Source organism: Thamnophis elegans, chromosome 5 (assembly GCF_009769535.1).
Source record: "Thamnophis elegans isolate rThaEle1 chromosome 5, rThaEle1.pri, whole genome shotgun sequence".
Lineage (NCBI taxonomy): Eukaryota > Metazoa > Chordata > Lepidosauria > Squamata > Colubridae > Thamnophis > Thamnophis elegans.
Window position 1 is genome coordinate 22,165,579 of NC_045545.1, and position 14,621 is coordinate 22,180,199.

At 40.1% G+C, this 14,621-nt stretch overlaps 1 protein-coding gene across 1 annotated transcript in view; it reads right to left on the reverse strand.

Moving 5' to 3' along the window:
• Window positions 1-14,621, reverse strand: part of LOC116509345 (serine/threonine-protein kinase TNNI3K-like) — a 214,969-nt gene that overhangs the window by 9,074 nt on the left and 191,274 nt on the right.

Here is a 14,621-nt window from a genome sequence, read left to right on the forward strand (position 1 = left end):
CTAATCCAGTGGTTCTCAACCTTTTCTTCACTACAGACCCCCCCCACACCCTTAAATACCTTTTGTGGCCATGAACCATCAAGACTTAATTCAAGTTTTAAATCACAACATTTCTTCAAGCCTTCGTGGTCCCTCTGTGATGATATCGCAGCCCCCCAGGGGTCCACCTGCCACAGGTTAAGAATCACTGCATCTACGTCCATGTCTATAGACAGAAAATCATAAGGCTACACTGGATGCACAAATGAAACCAGCTGATGTTTTAATTCTCTATTGAGAATTTGATAACAGATTGGGTAAACAATCTACAGTTCCCCCATTCCTATGATTCAATAATGCAATAGGTTTTTTTTTTTAAGGGTACGGTGTGTGTTAGCCAGGGATCACCAAAGCGGCTGGCTGCCTCTGTGAAAGGAATTTTTTTGGGAAGTGTTGTCTTACCTAGAGGATGCCTGAATGCCAGTAGGCAATCAAGGGAGGCTTCTTTCCTGTCCCCCCATGGTTTATTCACTCACAGGAATCAAGCCACCAAGCCTCAGCAGTGTGCAGGCTCAGTGTTTTACCACATGAGCCACCACAGCCCTCTAATGCAAATAACAAAACTAGAGTGACCTGGATAACTTTCCTACACTGGACTTACAAGACAGACTTGTTAAAACTTGGAAAAATTCTATGAGAAGAGACAAAGACAACATAGAAAGAAATCAAGTTCTAGGGCACCATTTGAATGGATCAAATATCAAGATTGTTAAAAGTAAAGGGAAGGAATACAAAGCTGAAGAAGCTTCTTGATGAGAAGCAAAACATCTTCAAAGAAAAACCAGAACATCCTGTTTGCCTCTTGAAAAAGCACCTTTGGGACAACCATGACCTGGATGACTGAGAATCTCCATAGACATTAAGGAATATAAAGATTAATTTGATCAAGGATAAAAGAGATTTGTTATCTATGTTACCCCTTAATGGACTTCTGTTGAACAGGACTGTATGGCTTTGAGGATTTAGATAAGAATGGGAAGAACAGATCATTTGTTTTATTTTAAGAGAGGGTTATAAGTTACAAAAAATTAGTTTATACTTGTGATAAAGGGAGGAATTGTTTCTTTATATATTTATTTTCTTTTTCTTTTCTATATTCTTATGCCTTCTTTCTTTCCTATTTTTCTATTTTTTTCTTTTCCTGAATTTTCTGTTTTTTCTTTTTATCCCTTTTTTGTAATTTATATTTTTTAATCCTTTTAGGGATAATTTATAATGAAATTATTATTAAAAAGGGGAAATAAAAATTCCACTGTGTAGGTATAGTTAGAAAAGTACAACTCGGTCTCCAGTGTTCTCAAAGCACACCCTGAAGTGTAGGTGAAATATAACGGAAAAGAAACTCTAGCTGGGGAATAGGTAATCCAATATGCCAAAGGGTTCCCATAGGAACATCGCATCTTTTATTTATATCTGCTTGGAAGGGCTGCCTCATTTGGAGTCTGACTTGTTCAATGTGCAGGCGGCATCCCCTGAAGTGGGGCTGCTGGAAACTTGTCTCCTGCTGCTAAACTACTACTTGGTGCTCTGAGCCTACTGTCATTCAGTGGTTACTGGCTTCTCATGGTTCATTAAAAACCTTCATGCAACATTTTTAAGGCTCAACATAAAAAAGCATCTGCTGAGAAACATACTTCCCTGCCTCCTGTCCTTGTAAAGCTATAGGCAAGGGCCTCAGTTGGCTTGAAGGAATGGGAGGGTTGCTGCAAAACCCCAGAAATGCTGCCTTTCTAAATATTGTAGCTTCCTGGCAAGGCTCCTGGGCTCCAACTCGGAGGCAGAAGCGTAATGACGTGACCGCCCCCAGATTATTCTCCTGAGAATAGGGCCAGTGGCTGTGACTCCTAGATTTGAAGGAGCAAGAGGGTTAGCGAGCTTGTAGTGATTCCTCCTGGGGAAGCCAGGCCTGCTTTGCTTTTCTAAAGTTTACCTGTGCACATTTTGGAGAACATCTTTCAGTACTACTCTTTGGTTTGAGGCCCCAAAACCAAGCATTTATTAGAAAACCAAGTATTTAATAGTGATTGCCATACCATGTGCATGAATCTTACAAGTGGCAAGAAAATAGGCGCAGTCAGGCATAACACAGGTTATGTAGACAGTAAACACAAGGTCATTCAAAATGGACTCAAGTGTCTATTTACCAATGCACAGAGTATGAGGAATAAACAGGGCGAATTAGAAATTCAAGTAAAAGAGGGCAGATACGCTATTATTGCTATTACAGAAACTTGGTGGGATGAAACCGACAAATGGAACATACAGCTAGAAGGATTTAAATTATTTAAAAGAAATAGACCAAGTAAAAGAGGAGGTGGAGTTGCACTATATGTAAGAAATAACTACATAACTACATCTACAGAAATAGAGCACAACAATGATGAGAACTATCTTGAATGCATTTGGGTCAATATTAAAGGTTGGGGGGAAATGACATTGCCATAGGTCTATATTCCAGGCCAACCAACCAAGCAGAGGAAGTAGATGAACTTTTTGCTAGTCAGCTAACTAAGGTATGTGGGAAGTACACCATAATAGTAATGGGAGATTTTAATTACCCTGACATCAACTGGGAAACAAACTCTGCACCAAGTGGAAGATCCAACAGGCTCCTAACAAACCTAGCAGACAACTTTGTTTCCCCAAAAGTAGAGAAGGGAACAAGGGGATCAGCCATAATGGACTTAATTCTCACTAACAGAGAGGAAATGATAGAAGGTGTTGAAGCCACAGGAACCCTGGGGGCAAGTGACCATGCAATATTGGAATTCAACATTATGCAAACACAAGTAGTAGAACAAAGTGAAACTAGGGTCTTGGACTTTAAGAGAGCTAATTTCAATAAACTTAGAGAGAGCTTGGGGAAAATTCCATGGATGAGAATCCTCAAGGGGAAAACAAATAAAGAAGCTTGGGTAATTTTGAAAAATGAGATTACAAAAGCCCAGTCTAGCACAACACCAATGAAGAAGAAAAATAACAGCTCCCAAAAGAAACCAGCATGGCTGCATAAAGAACTCTCTAACAAATTGAAAGACAAAAAAGATAAGTATAAAAAGTGGAAAGAGGGGGACATAACTAAGGCAGAATATCAGCAAATAGCCTGAGCCTGTAAAGATGAAGTGAGGAAAGCTAAGGCTCACAATGAAGAAAGGCTTGCCACAAAAGTAAAAATTAACAAAAAAAGCTTCTTCCAACATGTTAAAAACAAGAAGAAAGTTAAGGAAACAATTGGTCCATTGCTAGGAGAAAGTGGCAAGAAGGTGACAAGCAACAGAGAGAAAGCAGAACTATTTAACTCATGTTTTGCATCTGTCTTTACACAAAGAGATAAAACAGTCCAACCTATCAAAAACAGCACCACAAAAATCAGATTAGGAACACAAATTGAAATAAGGAAAAAAAATGGTGAGCACCTGTCTACACTAGACGAGTTCAAATCACCAGGACCGGATGGAGTACACCCCAGGGTTCTGAAGGAACAGGCAGACAAGATCTCAGAACCACTGAATTATATCTTTCAGAGATCCTGGAGCACCGGGAATTACCAGATGACTGGAAAAGAGCTGATGTGGTTCCCATCTTCAAAAAAGGGGGAAAAAATAGATCCAGGAAACTACAGACCTATCAGCCTGACCTCAATATCAGGAAAGATTCTGGAAAAATAATCAAGCAATGAATTAGCGAACACCTAGAAGCAAACAAGGTAATAGCCAAAAGCCAACAAGGGTTTGTCAAAAACAGATCATACCAGACTAATCTTATTGCATTCTTTGATAATGTGACAAAATTAGTGGACCAGAGGAATGCCGTCGATATAGTTTACTCGGACTTCAGTAAGGCATTTGATAAGGTAGACCATAACCTACTACTAGATAAAGAATGTGGGTTAGACAGCATCTCCACCAGATGGATTCGTAACTGGCTGACCAACTGCACTCAACGTGTAGTCCTCAATGGAACTGCATCTACATGAAGGGAAATATGCAGTGGAGTACCCCAAGGCTCTGTTTTGGGCCCAGTATTCTTCAACATCTTCATCAATGATTTGGATGAGGGAATAAATGGGGAACTCATTAAATTTGCAGATGACACCAAGCTGGCAGGAATAGCCAACACTCCAGACGATAGGCTCAAGATACAGAAGGACCTTGACAAACGTGAACATTGGGCACTATCTAATAAAATGAAATTTAATGGTGAAAAGAGTAAGGTTCTACATTAGGCAACAAAAACGAAATGCACAGGTACAGTATAGGTGGTACCTTGCTCAGTAGTAGTAACTGTGAAAGGGATCTTGGAGTCCTAGTGGACAACCATTTAAATATGAGCCAGCAGTGTGCAGCAGCTGCCAAAAAAGCCAACAAAGTTCTAGGCTGCATAAATAGAGAGATAGAATCAAGATCACGTGAAGTGTTAATACCACTTTATAATGCCTTGGTAAGGCCACACTTGGAATACTGCATTCAGTTCTGGCCACCACGATGTAGAAAAGATGTGGAGTCTCTGGAAAGAGTGCACAGAAGAACAACAAAGATGATTAGGGGACTAGAGACTAAAACATATGAAGAACGGTTGCAGGAACTGAGTATGTTTAGTTTAAGAGAAAGAAGGACTAGGGGAGGCATGATAGCAGTGTTCCAATATCTCAGGGGTTGCCACAAAGAAGAGGGAGTCAAACTATTCTCCAAGGCACCTGAGGGTAAAACAAGAAGCAATGGGTGGAAACTAATCAAGAAGAGAAGCAACTTAGAACTGAGGAGAAATTTCCTGACGGTTAGAACAATTAATCAGTGGAACAGCTTGCCTCCAGAAGTTGTGAATGCCCCAACACTGGAAGTCTTTAAGAAGATGTTGGATAGCCATCTGTCTGAAATGGTATAGGGTTTCCTGCCTAGGCAGGGGGTTGGACTAGAAGCAATGTTCCCTCTAAATTTTTTTCAGTGTGTGCGGAAAAGTATAGTATTCGAGTGGCACATTTTCATGCCTGAGCACCTGAATTTTTTTTAGCCATAATTGCCATCAGAGCAGATGTTGGGAGGGGGCAAGGAGGAAAAGGGTCCCCTCCCTCTCCCTCAGACCCCCAGGAAGGGAGGGAGGGAAAGGGGGGAAAGGAAAGAAAATGGGAAACAAGAAAAGGAAAGGAAAAAGAAAAGGAAATAGAAAAGAAGGAAAGGAAAAAGGAAAGGAAATGGGAAAGAAGAAAGGAAAGGAAAAGAGAAAGGAAAGGAAAAAGAAAAGGAAATGGAAAAGAAGGAAAGGAAAAAGAAAAGGAAATGGAAAAGAAGGAAAGGAAAAAAGAAAGGAAATGGGAAAGAAGAAAGGAAAGGAGAAAGGAAAGAAAAAAGGAAAGGAAATGGAAAAGAAGGAAAGGAAAAGGAAAAGAAGGAAAGGAAAGGAGAAATGAAAGGGGAAGAGAAAGGAAATGGAAAAGAAGGAAAGGAAAAGGAAAGGAAAAGAGAAAGGAAAGGAGAAAGGAAAGGAGAAAGAAAAGAAATGGAAAAGAAGGAAAGGAAAAGGAAAAGAAGGAAAGGAAAAGAGAAAGGAAAGGAAAAAGGAAAGGAAAGGAGAAAGAAAAGGAAATGGAAAAGAAGAAAAGGCAAAGAGAAAGGAAAGGAAAAAGAAAGGAAGTTAGAAGAAGGACAGAAAGGAAAAGGAAAGAGTGGAAAGGATTGGTACTACTCAAAAATCAAGTCTCAAGATCCCGTGGACCCCTTTGGCTCAGGCAGTCCAATACCACGCTGCTTCCTTCTCTCCCCAAAGCGAAGGGATCGCAGAAAAAAGGCTGAGCCCAGAACGGGGCTTCAGATGAGGCAATGCCTGAGAAACCCCGGACGTGCAGAGAAACGCAGGCTACAACCAGCGAATTCCATTTTCCCAGGAACTGACGAAGCCCCAGAGGACCAATGGGAATTCTCCCTTCTGCAGCGTCATCTATCTCCGGGCAGAGTTTTCCTTGTTTTCACCAATCACCAGATGGAGGAGAGATTTCGGTGCAGAGAGAGAAGGGAGGGAGGGGGGATATTTTTAGTCACATTTAAAGACATTAAAAAACACTGCACTGCAGTTTGAAACTTGTGCGCGGTGTTTTTTGTTACCTGTGTGGCCACGCATGCGCGCAGCTTAGAGGGAACGCTGACTAGAAGACCTCCAAGGTCCCTTCCAACTCTGCTATTATATTGTATTGTGTTGTCTTGTATTGTATTATTGTATACCACACACTTATTGAACATTTGATACCTTTGCAAGAATTGGAAATTGGAAGAGACATCCAATTTGCAGAAAGCATCTTGGCGTTTTCCCTCCAGAATCATCTTACAGCCTGGAAACACTTATCAAATTTCTTGTACAACAAGCTTGCTTTATGAAAGAGATTGATGTACCACTGCACACATGACAGCATAGAGCAAATCAAAGAATTGTGAGCTTGCAGACCGTTCAGCCATGTGAAGAGATCAGGCAAGAAGGAGTAGGGATGGGTTATCAAAACGGAGAGGAAAGCGTGAATCATGAGCTGCAACCTGTAGGAAAGGCTGTACCATCCTTTGCTTGGAAGAAGAGAAGTACAGTAGCCCCGTTTCATATTTCCGACAGCTGAATAATTTGGGCAAACTATTATGACAAATGTGTTCTTGGTGTTGAGATGCTTAACTAGCAAATTTAAAGTTTCCTGGAATTAAGACATAATGAAGTCAATGGGGTTAGTTTTGGAGCATAGACAGACTGATTTAGGAATAAGCTGCAGCTACTAAAAAGGGGAATGAAATTTTAGTCTGTATTGCAAGGCACAAGGAAATAATTTTGCATTAGGCAAAATGACAGCAGGCATAATTTAAATTCTGTATCTAATTGTGAATATTGTTCATTAAGAATGTAAACAAATTGGAATGAGCGTACAAGAAGACGCACAGAATGGCGGCGGGACAGTTGATCTGTGATTGGGAAAGAAGAAAAGAAATAGTTGGAAGAGCTGGATTGTTGAAGGAAACATTAGGATGAACATTTTAATAAGAACAATTCCCCAATGGGCCAATTATCTTGAAGGCCAGTATCTTCAAAAGAATCTGGATAGTATCTATTGAGAATTTGATAACAGATTGGGGTAAACAGCCTACACCCCCCTTTCTACTCTATGATTCAATAATGCAATAGGTGAGTTCAGATTTTACTTCTCTGTGTAAAACTTAGATGGTGAGTAAGTTGCTTGTATGGGATGTGGTGGCTCAGTAGCTAAGACGCTGAGCTTGTTGATCAGAAAGGTTGGCATTTCAGTGGTTCGAATCCTTAGCATTGTATAACGGACTAAGCTCCCGTTACTTGTCCCAGCTTCTGCCAACCTAGCAGTTTAAAAGCATGTAAAAATGCAAGTAGAAAAATAGGGACCACCTTTGGTGGGAAGGTAACAGTGTTCCATGCGCCACATGACCACAGAGACATCTTCGGACAGTGCTGGCTCTTCAGCTTTGAAATGGAGATGAGCATCACCCCCTAGAGGTGGGAACGACTAGCACATATGTGTGAGGGGAATCTTTACCTAAGTTGCTTGTATCATAACCACCTATGGTGGATTATTCTGATTCTCAGCAATATGTAAAATTGAATTTTTAAGATAATATAAAATGTCATCTAATAAATTATTCCATGAAAGTAATATTATAAACAAGACCTGGCATTATTCATATCTGTGTATATGTGCCTATCCTTACGCCTTCATTCACAGCCTCCCTGTAAGTTAAGTGACAGCTCACAACTTACTTTCTTCCTTAAATATCAGTAAGTTCACAAACCTGGCAGAATATTTCTTCTTGTGCTTGAACTCCTCAAAGCATAAATGCCAAGCTACATTTATTAGACCAAAGTGGGTACTTAATGGACAGGATAAAAAGTGGCTGTTGGCTTTTAAGTGTTCCAGAAAAATCTCAATTGAGTTCTGTAAGTTAGAAAACATTTTTCCCCATTTAGTTTACCTTGAATAAATTTGTTTGTATCTAACCTTGAAAAGTTAAGATTAAAAAAACCCCTTTCATTATTAGCAAGTGATTGATACTCTTTTTAAAAAGGTGCATTGGTGAATATAACTGTATGGGAAATTAATTAATTATTGTGTATATTATTTCCTTCCTAAAATCTGGAGAAAACAAAGGATTTCACCAGCACAGATACAGTAAATCCTATAGATGTATTTTACTGTTGCTAGGATCTTTTTTTTTTTTAATTAGAAAAATACTCTCAGGATCTTTTTTGGTGGAACTTGACAGGATAATAGCATTAGATTTGTTGAATTCTACTAAACTGTAAAGTGACGCGTCATCAGCTTCACTTACTTCTCAAATATTTTTCTGTAGTGGAGCTCATCCATCTACCTCTGCTCACACATAAAACCATGAAAGCAAAAGGGCAAGTCAATCAGTTATCTAAGAGACAGAATGTTATACATTTAGCAATGATTACAGACTATGACTGGCTCTTCTGGGTGGAATACAGACTACCTGTGCAAAGGACTATGGTTGCTCCCCCCCAAACTGGATCTAAATATTATTCCAAGATTCTTTCACGTTAGCTAACATGACAATGTTTCACTTAAAGCAGTCATAGTGGTGAATATCTGTAGCCCGGGTGTAGGATGAGGGTGAAGGTTCATTCTCCGAGTTTGTGGGTTGGTTTATGAACATTTTGTTACCAGGTTAGGTAACATCTTCAGCAGAGTTTAGGGGATGTCAGCAGTGGTGGAATTAAAAATGTTTTACTACTGGTTCTGTGGGCATGGCTTGGTGGGCATGGCAGGATACTGCAAAATCCCCATTCCTTCCCCACTCCTGGGGGAAGGATACTGCAAAATCCCCATTCCCAGCTGGATACCACCTCTGGATGTCAGTGTTCTGTTGTTTATAAGGGCTTCAGGTGAGCTTGCCGATCAGGGAAGTCGGCAGTTCGGCAATTCAAATACCTAGTACAGGTCTCCTGCATGAGCAGGGGGTTGGATTAGATGACTTCCAAGGTCCCTTCCAATTCTGTTACTGTTTACTGTTTAGGATCCTATGATGGGTCTTGTGATGAGTAAGGTGTGAGTCATCAGTGAGAGTCTTGTGATGGATCTTGTGATGGAGAAGTTACATCACATGAGGGTCATTGGGAAGTGAAGTGCTGGTTGCGGGGAGCTTGTGTGGATTAGTTGAGGGTCGGTGCTATCTCTGTTTGGCTGTGTGGTTGATTTGGATTCTAAGAGGTTGGTAGGCTGGTTGTAGGTCAATCTGTCTGTTGATGGAACTGCTTGTGGAGTGCCAGACTTTGATGAATACACAAGCATGGTGAGTGGTAGCATGGCCGATGATAAAGCAGTCATCCCCAACATGAACAAATTTCCAATTCTACTCCCCTTCTGCTTGGGTGAAGTCAGTTCTGCATCCATGAGCTCTCTTTTGAAGAACCTTTTCATGTACAATAATGTTTCTTTTAACAACATTAACCCACCATTTCTGAATATCTCTGAAGATAACAAGCCAAGAGTCTCATCTTCCACCTCTTCTAAACACATCCATATGCTAAGCCAAACTGGAAAGTTTGCAGATGGGTCACCATCACCATCTGTGCCTATAAGTTCTTATGGGGCTCGGAAATTGTAGGAATCTGGATGGTTGCACTGGACTAGACAATCTTTGTGTGTTCTATCTTGCCCCTTTCAAAAAAGAGACCAGCTGTAAGAACTTTCAGATCAGTGCTTGGATGAAGGCAATATTGTGAGGCTAGGGGTTTGGGGAAGGAAAAAAAAAGGGTCTGAGTATATTTGAATTGTGGTCAGATGCCAGACAGGAATGAACTACAACATGAGTAATCCAACAGAATCATCCACACCCTGTTCAATTCTCAGGGTTGGTATAGCATCAGTAATACCATAATAAAATTGGAATATGTGGATAAGCATATATATGCACATGTGTGCTAGTACATTTGGCAGAAGGAGACAACTGGGATGCATTTCCATTTTGTGTACGCTCAGTTCATCAGTCAATTTCTCTTTCTCTCCACATACTGCAACCACATCCCAAGGAGAGGCTCATGTGCTATTGGGCCACTGTAAGTTTACTAAAAAAAATGGACATATTTACAGAAGGATGAAATAAGTAATTTCACACCTCCTTAACTCTATATGTGGGTTTTAGGCACACAGGCAAACATCCTTCGTCATTGTGTGCAGCCTTGTAGTTTGTCCAACTCAGATGAGCTCAGAGAGGCAAAGGGTGTAACAACATACTGCAACAGTTGTGAGCACACAGCAGAGTCACTCCTGTTCTCAATTTGTATGTTTTTAAAAAATTAAAGCCTGGAGAAACCATTGTCATTTGAAAGCTAAGTCATTAATCATCTCAGTATGTCGTATAATTGGAAAAAAAAAACACTGAATCTGCAGAAACCATCTTCATTTTAGTTTATATTTTGCCTCCGGGTAACTCTTTCAATGTTTTATTTATAGGACTGGAGTTAGTTAATTTGTATTGCATAGCATTTGAGGGGGAAACTCTTCTGCAACCCTTTGGGTTCTGCAGGAACCCATTTCAACCAGCTAATGAGCTTGGGTGGCGCACTGTTGTGAACATTAAATTACAGTAGCAGGGAAGCTGCTGTGATAACTACTTTCTTCACCCTCTTGGGCATCCACAGTATAACCTAAATGTGCCACTTGCTTATTCTTTCATGCAAATCTATTACATGCTGCAGCATGAAAGGGGAACTAATATAAAATCCTCTAATACTCCCTGAATCTTGTTGCTTTCCTCACAAATTTGTTGTTGTTCTAGCCTCTTGTGTGATTATCAAAAGGAGATCCTCCCCCAGATCCACAGACATAAAAGCTAGACTGCATTTCTTCATGTACGGCGTATAATTTTGGATTTACTTCAAGTCGAACGATATTATGCTATGATATCGATGTTTGACTCATGCTCAGAGTACATTACTGACACTGTAGTACTAGCACATGAACTAAGGGAATGAAATGGTTTGGGATCATCACTTGAAAAAAGGTGGCAGATGATTCTTTAAAGAAGAAGTTGTGGGAGCTTCATCACTGGAGGCTTTCAAGAAGAGACTGTTGTAGGGTCTCCTGCTTGGGCGGGGTTGGGTGGGTGTTGGACTAGGTGACCTACCAGGTCCCTTCCAACTCTGTTAATCTGTATCTATATTAAGACTAAATTATATGTCTACCTGGGATCTTCATTGCTAGGTATTTCAGTAATATCAATATAGCACTTAATGGGCTAAAGAGACTCCTTTGTTGACATAGTTAAAGTTAAATTCACTTTCTCCTGCCCCAGGAAATGAAAATTAGGGCATTAACATCTCCCAAGGTCCACAGTGTTATGCAACAAGATGTTTCAGCAGCTGGAATCTCTGAAGCACAGTGATATTGTTCCCCGCTCTTATTCAATTGGTTTGTTTAGATCAGGGGTGGGGAACGATGGCCCTTTTATGATTTGTGGACTTCAACTCCCAGAATTCCTGAGCCAGCCAAGCAGGCTCAGGAGTTCTGAAAGTTGAAATCCACCTCTGGCCTAGATTGATGTGAGGCACTGAAACAGCATGGGGTCCACCATTGAACCCCTCAATACTTAATCAGGCTACTTGTCTTCTTCTAACTCAAAACTTCAAAATTAAAAACTCTGCTTATGCTCTTTCACCTAAAGAACAGACATAAAGAACATATTTCTTTCTGCTTGAAACACAGGAAAATAGTTTTTTCGCAAGTAGGAAAACTGGGTGGGCAGTTAACCACATTATCTTAGTCATAGAGCGCAGTTTAGGATAATCAAAGTTCAACTTGTAAACAAGCTATAGGTTAACCATATTTTTAGCAATATATCTGAGTGGCGTTCTGACTTTTCCTCTTTCTGCATGAGTAACTAAGATTCACTTCTCTTTTAGTTTCACTTTACTTCCCTATTGTGGTTTGGGAATCATGTATTGTAATTTTCCTTAAATATTTGTAATTTACCCGAAATAACCTTGTGCTGACTTAGGTGAGAAGTTATGACCTGGACTAGTGCACGCCTATATGACGTCTATATGATTTGTAATAACCATTTCAAAGGTATAAAACCTCTGTCAAAATGTACCTAAGGCAGATCAGTTAGGTGGAAATCTACTGGTCTCTTGAATGCATTCAATAATAATAAACCTTTCTTCTCTGGAAAAGGTGTCGTCTCCTATTCTTACGTAAGTAGAAAGGCAGACCCTGATTTTGCCATTACAGCACAAAAGCCCACCAATTCCTTTTCCAATGCAAATTATGGCACTGTTACGAGGGTGAAGAACATCTTATATAAAATTCTGTAGTCATTTATGTCATTACATAGCAGGCTTTCTAGATCTATCATGAAAAAAATATATATTAGTTTCACTGCTGTTGTAGTAACCAATCTAAAAGCACAATTACATTTTTAAAGGAATTTTAAAGAACTGCTTTCAAGAATAGATTGAGGCCATTGGAATTGGTGGAGCAAAAGCAGGATGATAAATGGTAAGTGAAGCTAGAGATTATTTTCCTACTTGTGACTTAGCATTTTCCAGAGTCATTCAACTACCGAGGCTTCAAAGTAACAAGAGAAAAGAGTAATGAGAAAAAGCTTTATATCACTTCAGCAAGAGAAGGAGGATGCTATGAAGATACTTTTAATTCACTATTTGGAAAATGTCCAGAGTCAATGGTAGGTATAGCATCTTAATTCTGGTTGTGGCTTTTATCCTTTTCTGTTATAATGACACCAAGAACACTTAGTAAACAGCTTTAGCAAGTTATAACATTAGGACTAAACCAAGGTTGACATCATAGGACAGCCATTTTGGCGTACTAGTTAAGGTGCTGATCTAGAAAACAGGAGACTGTGAATTCTAGTTCGGCTTTAGGCATGAAAAACTGGCTCAATGACTACAGGTCAGTCACTTGCTCTTAGCACAATTTACCTCACAGGGTTATTGTTGTGGGGAAAGTATGAGGAGGAGAGAGTGTTATTCATTTTCAGCACTAGAGTTATTTATAAAAAAATAAAGGTGGGATAAAAATCTAATAAGTAAGTAAGTAAGTAAGTAAGTAAGTAAGTAAGTAAGTAAATACATTATTAAATAAATAAATAAATAAATAAATAAATAAATAAATAAATAAATAAATAAAAACTCTGTACCGATCTATTTGAAAGACATGAAGCAACAATATTAGCAAAGTCTCCAGTTCTGTCAAAAAGTCAAACAAGTTAACAGCTTTCCTTTTTTAAAAAAATAATAAAACCTTGCTTTCTCCATTAAATTCCCTGAAAACTGATTCCTATCTTCAATTGTCCCAGGATGGCCAATTTCAAAGAATATAATCTCTTTCCCCAAAATTTATACTATGCTAATTTTTTGACTTCTGGAGTTAACTCTTCCTTTTCCTCAACCACTTTCTATTTGAGATCCTGTTCAGCTGGTGATTTGATTTTCAGTCACTTTCCTTTCTTCTCCTATAAGTTTCTCTCTACTTCTTGCCAGCCCCAGGCCTTCCATTTTGAATATATTTTTCAAATATCATCCTGAATTTTGCTTGGTCTTATTTCTCATGGAAAATTGACTGCTTTGAGCGCCAACAATAAGAGCAAATAATATCACACAAATTTTCACGGTATGTGGGAATGACCTTGTCAGATGAATGGTTGATTGGAATGGGCTAAATGATGCTGCCTAGACAATGAACAGATAAGAGAGGACATGGGCCACATCTGCCTAACGAGGAGAGAAAGAAACTCAGAAACAAATCTCCCTAATCTCTAGACCCATGATGGTGAACTGATAGCATGCATGCCACAGGTGGCACGCAGAGCCCTCTCTGTGGGATGTGAGCTGTCACCCCAGCTTAGCTCCACCATGCATGCGCATGTGCCTCTTGCCAGTCAGCTGATTTTCAGGTCTCTGCTGCGCATGTGTGGGGGCAAGGCGCATGTGGGAGTCACACATGCATGCGCAGGAGGTACAGTGCACCCCCCGTGGCTTGTTTTTGGTCCCAGAAAGTTGCAGGGAGGCCTGCTAGGCTCAAAAAGGGGGTCACACATGCATGTACGGGGATCGTGGGGGGTCATGTGAGAATGCACAGGGGGCAGGGCACGTGAGGGTGTTGCACGTGCATTGCATTATGGGTGTGGGCACACTGTCACACGCTTGTGCTTTCGGCATGTGACAACAGAAAGGTTAGCCACCACTGCTCTAGACTATAAAACAGATGGAGTGAGATTTGTACCTTCAGACGTGCAAGATTCTGTTAATGTAGCCTTCTAATAAAGCAGAATTAACTCATCTGATCCTGTCTGCTCTACCTGAGGAGGCTGACATCAATCTTACAAGTTTGATAGTACCAATCTCCTGTCTCCCAAGGTCATTTCCATATACCATACATAAATGGCATAAGATGATTAGGGGCATTACAGAGCAAGGCAACCCAAACATAAACAGCTATGACCTGATGGGCTTCTTTGACTCAGTCAGGGCAGAATCAAGACATGTCCCTTCCCTATGGCTTTCCAGAGAAGAGGAAAGAGGAATTTCTTATACAAAGTTTGGGA